Source organism: Bison bison, unplaced genomic scaffold (assembly GCF_000754665.1).
Source record: "Bison bison bison isolate TAMUID 2011002044 unplaced genomic scaffold, Bison_UMD1.0 scf7180017864309, whole genome shotgun sequence".
NCBI lineage: Eukaryota > Metazoa > Chordata > Mammalia > Artiodactyla > Bovidae > Bison > Bison bison.
In genome coordinates, this window is record NW_011494881.1 from 7,610,597 (window position 1) to 7,624,973 (window position 14,377).

General features: G+C 38.1%; 1 protein-coding gene across 10 annotated transcripts in view; it reads right to left on the bottom strand.

Moving 5' to 3' along the window:
- The window catches only part of USP54 (ubiquitin specific peptidase 54), a 133,762-nt gene that overhangs the window by 115,646 nt on the left and 3,739 nt on the right, over positions 1-14,377 (bottom strand). For 9 of the 10 annotated variants that reach the window (XM_010852310.1, XM_010852312.1, XM_010852293.1 and 6 more), the window contains exon 2: positions 7,084-7,125. The exons of the other annotated variant lie outside the window; for it this stretch is intronic. The gene's annotated coding sequence lies outside the window, so the exon portion shown is untranslated. The remainder of the gene's footprint in view (positions 1-7,083; positions 7,126-14,377) is intronic. 10 annotated transcript variants of the gene reach the window in all.

Sequence of the window (14,377 nt, forward strand, 5' to 3'; positions counted from 1 at the left end):
AGAACTGAACTGAATCTAAGGTCTAGTGCTTATGGTTAGTATACAGTCACCATTCTACATCTGGGTGGGGATTTTAGTTTCTGCAGAGCATCTCAAAGATATGTGTCATATTGTTACGTATATCCCTTCAGGAGGAACTAAGAGTCCTGTGATTCTGTTTTATCACTGAACTATGGTTTAAGCTATCATTACTTTTTTCGCTTGATTGCTTTTCCTTTGTTTCTGCATTTCCTCATTTCTCTAATTAATAACTACTTGAGTCTGCTCTGTGGAATTCTGCTTCCTAGGGAAGGCCTAGGAGACTAAAACATTTTCTACAAACAAGAAACAGGGGTTATGGAAGCGCTTTTGTACTTGGTAAGGCCCCACAGGGTCCTGCTCGGTTTCAATATAGTCGGTGACTTTAAGTCAAAACCAACAATCATTTACTGTTTCAAAAATCTTAGGGCCCTTATGAATTATGCTAAGTCTACTCTGTCTGTATTCTATAAATGGAACAACAAATGGACATAAACGGTAGGGACCTAACAGAAAGAGAAGATATTCAGAAGAATACAAAGAAGAATTATACAAAAAAGATCTTAATGGCCAGGATAAACACAATGGTGTGATCACTTACCAGGATGTCAGGAACCAGACATCCTGGAGTGCGAAGTCAAGTGGGCCTTAAGAAGCATCACAACAAACAAAGCTAGTAGAGGCGATGGAATTTCAGCTATTTCAAATCCTGAAAGATGATGCTGTTAAAGTGCTACACTCAATATGTCAGCAAATTTGGAAAACTCAACAGTGGCCACAGGACTGGAGAAGGACAATTTTCATTCCAATCCCAAAGAAGGGCAATGCCAAAGAATGTTCAAACTACCACACAATTGCACTCATTTCACATGCTAACAAGATAATGCTCAAAATCCTTCAAGCTAGGCTTCAACAGTATGTGAGCTAAGAACTTCCAGATGTATAAGCTGGAAGTGAAAAAGGCAGAGGAACCAGAGATCAAATTGTCAACATTTGTTGGAACACAGAAAATGAGTTCCAGAAAAACATCCACTTCTGCTTCTCTGACTACACTAAAGCCTTTGACTGTGTGGATCACAACAAACTGTGGAAAATACTTAGAGATAGGAATACCAGACCACCTTAGCTGTCTCCCGAGAAAACTGTATGCAGGTCAAGAAGCAACACTTAGAACTGGACATGGAACAACACACTGGTTTAAACTTGAGAAAGGAGTACATCAAGGCTGTATATTGTCACCCTGTTTATTTAACTTATAGCAGAGTACATCATGCAAAATGCCAGGCTGAATGAAGCACAAGCTGGAATCAAGATTGCCAGGAGAAATATCAATAACCTCGGATATGCAGATGACACCACCCTTATGGCAGAAAACAAAGAGGAACCAAAGAGCCTCTTGATGAGGGTGAAATAGGAGAGCAAAAAAGCTGGCTTAAAACTCAACATTCAAAAAACTAAGATCATGACATCTAGTCCCATCACTTCATGGCAAATAGATGGGGAAACAATGGAAATAGTGACAGATTTTATTTCCTTGGGCTTCAACAAAATCACTGTGGATGGTGACAGCAGCCATGGAATTAAAAGATGCTTGCTCCTTGGAAGAAAAGCTAAGACAAACCTAGATAGCATATTGAAAAGCAGAGACGTTACTTTGCCATCAAAGGTCCATATAGTCAAAGCCATGGTTTTCCAGTACTCACATACGGATGTGAGAGCCAGATCATAAAGAAGGCTGAGTGCCGAAGAATTGATGTTTTCAAACTGTGGTGTTTGCGAAGACTCTTGAGAGTCCCTTGGACAGCAAGGAGATCAAACCAGTCAATCTTAAAGGAAATCAACCCTGAATATTCACTGGAAGGACTGATTCTGAAGCTGAAGCTCTAATACTTTGGCCACCTGATGCGAAGAGCTGACTCATTGGAAAAGACCCTAATTGGGAAAGATTGAAGGCAGGAGGAGAAGGGAATGAGAGAGGATGAGATGGGATCGTATCACCAACTCAACGGACATGAGTTTGAGCAAACTCCAGAAGATGGTAAAGGACAGGGAAGCCTGACGTGTTGCAATCCATGGAGTCGCAAAGAGCTGGACACAACTGAGCAACTGAACAACAGTACTCTGTCTGTGCTCTGTAAATGGAACAACAGAGCCTGGATGACAGCATATCCGTTTACATGGTTTACTGAATATTTTAAGTCCTGTGTTGAGACCTATAACTCAGAAAAAAAGATTCTTTGCAAAATATTGCTGTTCATTGACAATGTACCTGGTCACCTAAGAGTTCTGATGGAGATATACCAAATTAATGTTTTCATGCTTGCTAACACAACATCCATTCTGTAGCTCATGGATCAAGGAGAAATTTTGACTTTCAGGTCTTATAAAAACAGGAGGGAAGGAAATAACCTCTAAAAGAATGACACAGCCCTTGAGGATAAGACACAAACTGGTCAGAACCAGCTAGGTCCAAGATGCAGAAGATTTGATTTTCATGAATCTTGAGCCTCATTAAATGCTCACTGCAATATTAATACATTAGCATCTAAATGACACACCTACAGTATCACTGGTGTCATGACACTTTGGAGGCTAACCATAAAAGGTCTAAAAGTGAGCAGTGGCCCGATTCCTGGAAATCTCTGCCCCTTCCCCAAAACCCTCCCACTCCTTAAAACTAACCACACACTCTATCTGTGGAGAGTGTTTCTCCTAAGGCCATTCTCATCTCACCTTTTGAGATGGATTGTAGTCTGTCTATGGACTGTGTATCTAGATAAATCCACTTCCTATCTATCACTCTGTCCCTCACTGAGACGTAGAGAACCTGAGCTTTATTAAGTTCTGAGACCAGGCGTGTGATCTCAATTAAAAGACAGTGGGATCAGGTCTCAATCTGGGTGGGCAGTTTCATTATTATTTAAGAAACACATTTTGTAAAGCCATAGCTGCCATGCTGCTTGTATTGCTGGTTAAGTGACAGAATTTCTGTCATGTGGGAAGCCCAGGTTTGACTCAGAATATACTGCACATCCCTTTAGGGTTTCTCCGATGGCTCGGCAGTAAAGAATCCACCTGCAGTGCAAGAGATACCGGAGATGCAGGTTCAGTCTCTGGGTCGGGAAGATCCCCTGGAGGAAGAAATAACAACCCACTCCAGTATTCTTGCCTAAGAAATCCCATGGACAGAGAAGCCTGGCAAGCTACAATCCAAAGGGTCACAAAGAGTCAAACACAACTGAGCACGCATACACACAGCTGCTATAGACAGTAATTCCTCTAATTGATCTGGACAAAGTCAAGTGAAAACCTTCTGGAAAGCACACTCTTCATTCTAAAAGCCATTAAGAATATTTGTGAGGAATTCTTTGGTGGTCCAGTGGTTAGGACTCTCATTGCCAGGGGCCTGGGTTCAATCCCTGGTCGGGGAACTAAAATCCCACAAGCCATGAGGACTGATCAAAAATAATAATAATAATAATAATAATAATATTTGTGATTCATGGGAACAGGTCAAATATCAGGAGTTTGGAAGAGGTTTATTCCAACCTTCATGGATGACTTTGAGGGGTTCATGATAAAACTTGAACAGATAAGGAGTTACTTCTACAGATGAGCAAAGAATGTGGTTTTTTGAGATGGAATCTACTCCTAGTGAACATGCTTGAAGACTGCTGAAATGACAACAAAAGATTTAGAATACTGCATAAACTTAGTTCATAAAACAGTGGCAGGTTTGGAGAGGACTGACTCCAATTTTGAAAGAAATTCTACTGTGGGTAAAAGGCTATCAAAACAGCATTGCATAGTACAGAGAAGTCATTTGTAAAAGGAATAGTCACTTGATGTGGCAAAGTTCATTGTTCTCTTATTTTAAGAAGCCATCACTACCACCCTAAGCTTTAGCAACCATCACCTCGATGGCCTGATGGCTCAGTCTGCAGCAGACCCTCCAACAGCAGAAAGATTACAATTTGCTGAAGGCTCAGATGTTGGTTAGCATTTTTTAGCAATAAAGTATTTTTTAACTAAGATATATATATTTGGGGGCGTTTCTTGGTGGTCCAGGGTTAGGACTTTCACTGCCATGGTCCTGATTGAATCCCTGGTCAGGGAACTAAGATCCCACAAGCCTGAGAGCACAGTTAAAAGAAGTGTATTTTTTAGATATAACGCTATTTCATACTTAGGCGACTACAGTATACTGTGTATGTTTACAGTATATTATATAGTAAACTATATTTACTCTTATATCCAGTGGCATACAAAAACTCAGTTGACCCGCTTTATTGCAGTATTCTTTTTATTGTGGTGCTCTGGAACCAAACTGCCTGGAAATATCATTACTAAGATTTCCTGAAAAAAATGAAGATTTAACCTAAAGGTATGCAGTCCCCAATACTAAGATGAGAGCTTAAAAAAGAAATAATTATTATTCTTCACATTTAATACAAAGTTTGAAATCTGCATTAAATTGTATTAGCCCAATTCCTGAGGTTTATTTAGAAAGGGTAGAGATAAGGAAACTATAATTAAAAAACTAAGAAATAATCCTTCAGAGGAAGTATGTGCTTCATAGGGTTATTGTAAAGAATAAATGAATCATTGCATGTAAAGTTTGAGCAGAGTGGCTGGTACATGGTATTGCTCAACAGAAGTTATTGTTGGAGAAAACCTTCTCCATTTTCTCATGTCCCCATTTTTCCCTCTTAAGCCAACATCATCAAAATTAGTTTGACTGTATTTAACACAAACATGTACAAAATTTAAAACATGGGTTTGGGTGGACTTCAGGAGTTGGTGATGGACAGGGAGGCCTGGCGTGCTGTGGTTCACGGGGTTGCAAAGAGTCGGACACGACTGAGCAACTCAACTGAACTGAACTGACGCAGTTCACAAAGTGATTTTTACAATCACTATAACTTAATACTTACAACAGTTCAATGAAGAAACAAAGGAAAACTAAAATTTGAGTGCCTATTACATGACAGCTACTATACTGAGAATTAACTTGTAGTATTTCACTTAATTTGTTCAGGTAGGTTATTATTATCCTAATTTCACAGATAAGAGAATTAAGGTTCAGAAATATTTAGTAGTTTGACCAACTTCACACAGCAGCATTAAACTGAAGGGCTGATATTTGAATTCTGTCTAGCTCAAAAGTTCATATTCATATGACTAAAAACTATTTTCAGCCCTATAAGAGTTTCTCATTCTCTTATTCAATTATTCTTTCATTCACTCCTTCACTCAATCAAACAATTCAACAGTGCCAGCACACTGCTGTAAGCTACCAATATAAAAATTAATAAAACAGCATCTGCTCTCATAGCCTAGAGGGTGTGTATGTCTGAAGGAGGGATGGATGAACACAAATCAACCAGAATACAATTAAGTAAGAATTCAATAATAGTAATATAAGCCAAATGCTACTGAAATATGGAGGTTAAATACTAGCTTAGGGGAATAAGAAAAAGCACCATAGAAGAAACAGTTTCACCTGAAATTTTTAAAATATGTGATTACAACTTGATAAAGAGCATCTACACAAAAGCCTGCAGCTAACATCACACTTAAAGGTGAAATAATACTTTCCCCCTAAGGTTAAGAAATATACAACGAGGCTGTATATTGTCACCCTGCTTATTCAACATATATGCAGAGTATAGCATGGGAAATGCTGGGCTGGATGAATCACAAGCTGGAATCAAGATTACCAGGAGAAATATCAACAACCTCAGATATGCACATGATACCACCCTAATGGAAAAAATGAAGAGGAACTAAAGAGACTCTTGGTGACAATGAAAGAGGAAAGTAAAAAGCTGGCTTTAAACTCAACATTCAAAAAGAACTAAGATCATGGCATTCAGTCCCATCACTTCATGGCAAGTAGAAGGATAAAAAGTGGAAACAGTGACAGATTTTATTTTCTTGGATTCCCAAATCACTGTAGACAGTGACTATAGCCGTAAAATTAAAAGATGCTTGCTCCTTGGAAAGGAAAGCTATGACAAACCTAGGCAGTGTATTAAAAAGCAGAGACATCACTTTGCCAATAAAGGTCCATATAGTCAAAGCTATGGTTTTCCCAGTAGTCATGTAAAAGATGTGAGAGTTGGCTGAGTGCTGAAAAAATGATGCTTTTGAACTGTGGTGCTAGAGAAGACTCTTGAGAGTTCCTTGGACTGCAAGGAGATCAAACCAGTCAATCCTGAAGGAAATCAACTCTGAGTATTCTTTGGAAGGACTGATACTGAAGATGAAACTCCAATATATTGACCATCTGATATGAAGAGCAGACTCATTGGAAAAGACCCTGATGCTGGGAAAGACTGAAGGCAAAAGAAGGGGGAAGCAGAGGATGAAAAGATTAAATAGCATCACCAACTCAATGGACATGAATTTGAGCAAACTCCAGGAGACAGCAAAGGGCAGGGAAGCCTGGAATGCTGCAGTCTATGGGATCGCAAAGAGTCAGACATAACTTAGTGATTGAACAACAACAAACAGGAACAAAGCAAGGAGGTCTGCTGTCGTTATATTTAATATCAGCAGTTCTAGGCACTGTAATTAGCAAGAAAGAGGAATAAAACACATACAGATTGCAAAGGGAGAAATAAAACTCTATTTGTAAATGACATAATGTCTATATAGGCAATCCCAAGGAATATACAAAAACACTCCTAGAAGTAATAATAAGGTCACGGGATATAAGATCAACGCACAAAAATCAATAGATTTCTATATACAGTTGACCCTTGAACAATACAGGGGTTAGGGAAGCAGGCACCCTGAGCAGTGGAAAATCCCTACATAACTTTACAGTCACCCGCCAGTATCCATGGCTCCATACCCCGCCATTCAACCAAAGGAAGAGTATGTAGTATTACAGTATGTATTTTTCTCTAAAAATCCATATATAAGTGGACCTGTATCATTCAAACCTGTGTTGTTTAAGGGTCAATTGTACTAACAAAAGATGTGCAGAAATCAAAATTAAAAACATATTACCATTTACAATCACTCTAAAAAATTAAATACTTAAGTATATACACTTACCAAAAACATGTACAGGGTCTGTATGCTGAAAGTTAAAAAATGCTGAAAGAAAGATATCAAAGAAGACATAAATAAATAGGCTTGTTCATTGACCGAAGACTCAACATGATAAAACTGTCAATTCTCCCCAGATTAATATATAAGTTTAATGCAATTCCTATCAAAATCCTAGTAAGGCTTTTTTAAGACTTAAACAAATTTATTCTAAAATTTACATGGAAAGGTACAGACTCTAAAACTGCTGAAACAATCTTGATAAAGAATAATAAGTGGAAGGAATTATTCTATCCAATATCAAGCTTATTACAAAGCTCTAGTCATCAAAAGAGTTTGATACTGATACATAGATTAATGGAACAGAATGCTACTGCTAAGTAACTTCAGTCGTGTCCGACTCTGTGCGACCCCATAGACAGCAGCCCACCAGGCTCCCCCATCCCTGGGATTCTCCAGGCAAGAAAGAACACTGGAGTGGATTGCCATTTCCTTCTCCAATGCATGAAAGTGAAAAGTGAAAGTGAAGTTGCTCAGTCGTGTCCGACCCTCAGAGATCCCACGGACTGCAGCCTTCAAGGCTCCTCCGTCCATGGGATTTTCCAGGCAAGAGTACTGGAGTAGGGTCCCATTGCCTTCTCCAAATGGAACAGAATAGAGAACCCCAAATTAAGGACCTACATAAATATTCTTAGGGCTTCCCAGGTGGCTCAGTGGTAAAAGAATCCACTTGCCAATGAAGGAGACAGTTTGATTTTTGACAAAAATGAAAAAACAATTTAAAGGAAAAAGGAAAACCTTTTCAACAAATAGTGCTGGAGCAACTAAAATTCCATTACAAAGAAATTAATTACACTTAAACTTCATACCTAATATAAATATTAAATCAAAATTATCAAGAACTTAAATGTAAAATATAAAACTCTTAGAAAAAAATATAGACGAAAATCTTTGTGATCTAGAGTCAGGCAAAGAGTTCTTAGACTTGACACCAAAACCTTGATTCATAAAGGAAAAATCGATAAATTGGACCTCATCAAAATTAAAAACTTTTGTACAATAAAAGCTGAGGGGAAAGAATGAAAAGAAAAGCTATAGACTGGGAGAAATTATTTGCAAACCACATATTCAACAAAGAACTAGTACTCTGAATATACAAAGATCTATCAAAACTCAACAGTAAAAACTCAAACTATACAATTAGAAAATAAGTACAAGACAAAAGATCCCTCACCAAAAAGGGTATACAGTTGGCAAATAAACATGTGAAAAGATGTTTAACATGTTTAAAGATGTTTAACAGCCACTAGGGAAATGTAAATCAAAACCACAAAGCCAAGACTCGTGGGACACTGGAGGCTCTCAGGTGCAAAATTTAAGGAGGCCCTCACTCTCAAGTAGGGTTGCACTTACACAACCCTAAGAGTGAGTACCTCCTTAAATTTTGCACTTGCACAACCCTTAGTATTCTTATTTTGTGAGCTAAGCACTTCATTTGCCTCATTCATAATAGCCAAAAAGCAGAAACAATCCAAATGGATAAAAAAGAATATGCTTTATTCATATAAGGGAATACAGAATATTTTTGGTGATAAAAAGAATGAAATACTAATACATGCCACAACATGGTTGAACCTTGAAAATACTATGCTGAATGAGAGAAGTCAGTCACAAAAGACTATATATTGATAGTTTATGATTCCATTTATATGAAATGTACAGAATAGGTAAATCTACAGAGATAGAAGTAAATTAGTAGCTCCTAAAGGGGAGGAAAGGTTGAGAAGGAGAATGACTGCCTATGGATATAGTTTCTTTGGGGGGTGATAAAAATGTAATAAAATTGATTGAAGTGACAGTTGCACAACCATGAACATACAGTAACTTTTGAATTGTACACTTTAAATGAGCCAATTGTATGACATGTGAGTTATATCTTAATAAAATTTGTTTTTAAAGCAGATGTTTAACAACTGTCTATTGAAATAAAGCATAAAAAGGATGAAAGTCATTGTGAAATAAGAACTCCAAATTTAATTTTTTTAAAAGCAGTTGTTGATTCTTTTCATGAGTTGTTAAGAGGAAGCACAGGAAAAACAACTCTAAATCAGACTTCTATACTTTGCCCAATTAAAATCATAATCAGAGTTTGGTTCATAAAGACTTCCTACTCAAAAAAAAAAAAAAAAAAGACTTCCTACTCAAAATAACTTGCTAGAGGGCAATTTGTGACTTAAACAGTGGTCTTGACTTATAAAGCATATTCATGTATGTGTCTGCTATAAACCGTCAATTTAAAAAAGATAAACAACTTATAAATATACTATATGGCACTGTCTCCAAAACAAAAATAAATAGAATTTGGATAGCCTTTTCTATAGATGTATTCTCTAAGGGGAAAGGCTGAAAACTGAACCTCAAACTGAATTCTGCTTTCCCACTAATTCTCATTAAACATAAAAAAAAAAAGTGTTCATATTTTTAATACTGATAAACCAACTTAAACACTTTAGTGAAGGTATGATCAAATAGGTGAACGACTCAGCATTAACTTGGACATTAGAATTTATTCAGTATTATTTCTTCTGGGAATAATACTGTTTTACTAGCAGCTAAATACTTAAGTACTTTATATGATTTTCCTAACTCCATACCCAGCCGTTCCGCCTCTTTCCAATGCTCAGCAATGTATGTCTGGAAAATCCCTTTACTTAATACCCACAATTCCCAGAACATTTTCCTCTGCTTCTGCCCTCTCTCACCTTTTATTTGATGCCTTCACTTGCAGGTACACCCAAACTTTAACAGAACAGGGAATTATCTGCAGCTATCAGTAATGGACGGAGAAGGCAATGGCACCCCACTCCAGTACTCTTGCCTGGAAAATCCCATGGATGGAAGAGCCTGGTAGGCTTCAGTCCATGGGGTCGCTAAGAGTCGGACACGACTGAGAGACTTCACTTTCACCTTTCACTTTCATGCACTGGAGAAGTAAATGGCAACCCACTCCGGTGTTCTTGCCTGGAGAATCCCAGGGATGGCGGAGCCCGGCGGGCTGCCGTCTATGGGGTCGCAGAGTCGGACACGACTGATGCGACTTAGCAGCAGCAGCAGCAGCAGTAATGGAAAAGTTCTAGAATGGGATGGTAAGCTATACGTGAGCAGCAATTCCTAGGTTTTTCTCTACCTTCTGTACTTGGCCATTTTGACAGTCTTTAAGGCAGATACTCTTATTCAGATACCTATTCCTCTCAAGTGGTGCCCAACAGAACTTTCTGCACTAATGGAAACGTTCAGTATCTTCACTGTGTAATACAGTAGACACATGTGACTACTGTGTACTTGAAATGTGGCTGGTACAACTGAAGGACTGAATTTTTACTTTAATTTTAAAAGCCACATGTGGCTAGTGGTCTGCATACTGAACATCACAGCTAGCCGAGATTCCTGCAGAGAAGACAGCTAGTGCCGTAATGCTAAACCCCTTAGCTGGTGTCCAGACACCCAATCAGGATCCTGCTAGTCCTGTCTCCTGGAAGATGTTCCCTGCATCCCCCAACTTGATGAGATGACCCTACATAATGAATAAATAAATCATCTCGAACCACAGTATGAGTATCTGCCTAATTTTCTATAGCTCCTACCACCTCAACTCCTGCTGCTTTGAGCTTGGAGTTACCACCTTCCTTCAGATACTGCACATTTGATCACTGTTTCTCAGACTTTAAGGTATTTATGAATCACCTTGGGATTTGGTTAAGATGTAGGTTCTAATGTGGCATTTCTAACATGCTTCAAAGTGCTTCTATATGGTTTTAACCCTAGGTTCTTGGTTTTCCTACCCCCTGATTTGAATGGTGTTACTGATGGGTCAGCAGCAAACATTAATTCAGATTTCCTAAATATAACAGTACGCTTTTCAGTCATCAAATATTTGTACCATGTAATACAGCTGCACAAAAATATCAATTCTGAGCAGTTGATGTTATTTGATGTGACATACGTTTTTTTGAGCACACTCTTTTACAGAGGTGGCTACGACAATGAGCTAAAGATCACAATTCTAATAACTGAACAACTGGTAAGGGAACCAAGGTTTGCTTGATTCCAAAGCTCACGTTCTTTCTGCTATGCCAACCTTCTCCTCAATGCTTAACTCAGGAATGTCCACGTCGGGATTTCCCTTCAGAAGAGAGTCGTGGAGGAACATTGCTTCTGAAAAGTTATTGCTTCTCCCCAGGCATAATAATAATCAGAAAAACCAGCTTCTTCCATATGTATGATTAAATATCAGACACCACTAATATTTATACATTCTATTGTAGATTTTCAACCCGACCAATTTTATTTAGCTATCCTCTCCCCAGCTTTTTTGTTTTGGCCGAGTGGCATGTGGGATCTTAGTTCCTGACCAAGGATTAAAACCATGCCTCCTGCTGTGGAAATGCAGAGTCTTAACCACTGGACTGCTAGAGAAGTCCCAAGAGCCTTCTTAAGAAAGTCCTCAAAGTCCAGAGGCCATTATGAAAAAGATGTGACTTGTATTTTTTGTGTAAAATACAAAAAATTTAGTATATCAATAGGCACAATAGATAATGCAACACACTGGAGAAAATATGCATAATAGATACTAAAATACGTATCTGTATCTATATACATATAAAGAGTTCTTAGTTCTTGTTAATCAACAGGTAAAAGAAAACAATCCAATTAAAAAATACATAAAGAACAGAATAAGCAATTTAAAAAGACAGAAATAAACAGCCCATCAAACAAAAAGATGCTCAAACTAAAAAGTAATCTGAAAACTACGAATTAAAATGTAAAAATCCGCCTGTTACATTAGTAAAAATGTACAAGACTGATATTCAGTGTCAGAGGCACTTTCATAAACTGCTGGTGGAATAAAGAATGGCACACAGGCTGTCTGAAAGGCAAACTGGCTGTATATTTCAAAACTAAAAACATGTAAATCTTTTAAACAACATTTCTAGGCACCTATTCTAGAGGTATTATAGAACAGTTGCACAAGAGACAAGAATATGGGATGTTCATTTCAGTGTTCCCAATCACTGCAAAAATCTGAGACAACTTAAATGTCCATAGATAAAGAAACAGTTAAATAGATTATATACATTCAAACGGAAATACAATCAGCTGTTAAAAAGTACGCACTGACAGGATGAGATTTCAAAAGCATATTGCTAACTTTAAAAAAAGCTGCAGAAAAAACATCATTCCACTGACTTTAAAAAGATATATATAGACATAGAAATTATAAATAGAAATTGCATATAATGCGTAGAAAAAGAACTGGAAAATTCACCAAACAGGATAGTTCTGGAAGTGGAACCTTTGCTTCTTAGCCTCCATATAAAGTTATTATTATTTTTAAAGAATGTACTCTTTTTTCTCTTTCTTCAAATCAAGTATATAGTTTAAACATCTGTAAGATTTTTAAATGTTTTAAAAAAGACAAACAAGGTCAACAAAAAATGTTTAATTTGCAGTTTTCAGATCACAGGAGTCTACGCATCTTTTTTTTTAATTGAAGGAGTTATTTTACAATGGTGTGTTAATTTCAGCAAAGTGACTCAAATATAGGTTGATAGGGAAGCATATATCAGACTGTTTTTCGGAGTCTTTTCCATTATAGGTTTTATTCCAAGATTTTGAATATAGTTTCCTGTGCTATACAGTAGGTCCTTGTTTTATTTATTTCATATATAGTAGCGTGTCTGTTGGAGAAGGCAATGGCACCCCACTCCAGTACTCTTGCCTGGAAAATCCCATGGACAGAGGAGCCTGGTAGGCTACAATCCATGGGGTCGCTAAGAGACACGACTGAGCGACTTCCCTTTCACTTTTCACTTTCACGCATTGGAGAAGGAAATGGCAACCCACTCCAGTGTTCTTGCCTGGAGAATCCCAGGGACGGGGGAGGCTGGTGGGCTGCTGTCTCTGGGGTCGCACAGAGTCGGACACAACTGAAGCCGACTTGGCGGCGGCAGCAGCAGCAGCAGCAGCAGCAGCAGCAGCGTGTCTGTTAATTCCAAACTCCCTCCACTCTGCCTTCTCCCTTTGTTAGTTTTCTATGTCTGTGAGTCTGTTTTTTATTTCTTTATTGGATATTTCTATTTCTCTCTGTGAAACTGCTTATTCTACTCTTTGCCTAATTTGTCATTCAGTCACTAAGTCGTGTCCGACTCTGCAACCCCATGGACTGCAACACACCAGGCTTTCTTGTCCTTCACTATCTCCTGGAGTTTGCCTAATAAAAAAAATAAATAAATACAGGAAAATGTTCAACCTCACAGGTAATCAAAGAGACTGAAATCTAAAGTGAGATATCACTTTTCACCTACCATGAGAGTAAATCGTTTCTGGTTTGTTCAATGTCTATTTACTATTGCTAATATAAATGCTGAGAAAGAAATACTTTTTTCCAGTGGATAAAACCTTTCCAGAGGGTGTGTGTAGAAAAAGTCTCAGGCTTTCCTGTGGTGGGTGGAGTTAAAGAAAAGCTTTTAGATCATCATCCTCCTAACACATCATCAAATGCTTTCAGTTTTCAACCCTTCTGGAGAAGTTCCCTTCTTACCCCTCAAGGCTCTTTCTCATCTCATTGTCTTGCTCTAAACCTTTCTTGGAAAAATGTCTCAATGCCTCAAAAATAACTCACATAAAAACATAGGCACACAGCCCACTTAGTTAAAAGGTGTTAGAAAACATGAGAATCTCATTCACACCCACGTGCTATTCCAGCTAAAATCTATATAGAGGGACTGATGCAGAAAGTCAACTCAATGGGAAAAAAAAAAAACCACTGACTCACCTTCAAATCTGCATGTATTTCTTAAAAACACCTAGGACACTGCAGCTGTGTGACTCTAGGCAAGTCATTTAAAAGTTCTCAGTTTCCTCAATATAAAAGGGAGACACAAAATTTGAATTTCAACCAGGAAATCAGAATTTGGACTTTGGAATATAGTTTTAAAAATCTGAAAGCAAATATTTGTGCGTGTGTGTGTGTGTGTGTGCATGCGCGCAAAGTCGCTTCAGCCATGTCCGACTCTTGATGACCATTTGGACTGTAGCCCGCCATGCTCCTCTGTCCACGGGATTCTCCAGGCAAGGATACTGGAATGGGTTGCCATGAGCTCCTCTGGGGATCTTCCCAACCCAGGGATCAAACCCACATCTCTTATATTGGCATTGGCAGGCGGGTTCTGTAACACTAGCAAAACCTGAAAGCAAATACACCAAAAAAAAAAAAAAAAAAAAACCCCAAACTGCAAAA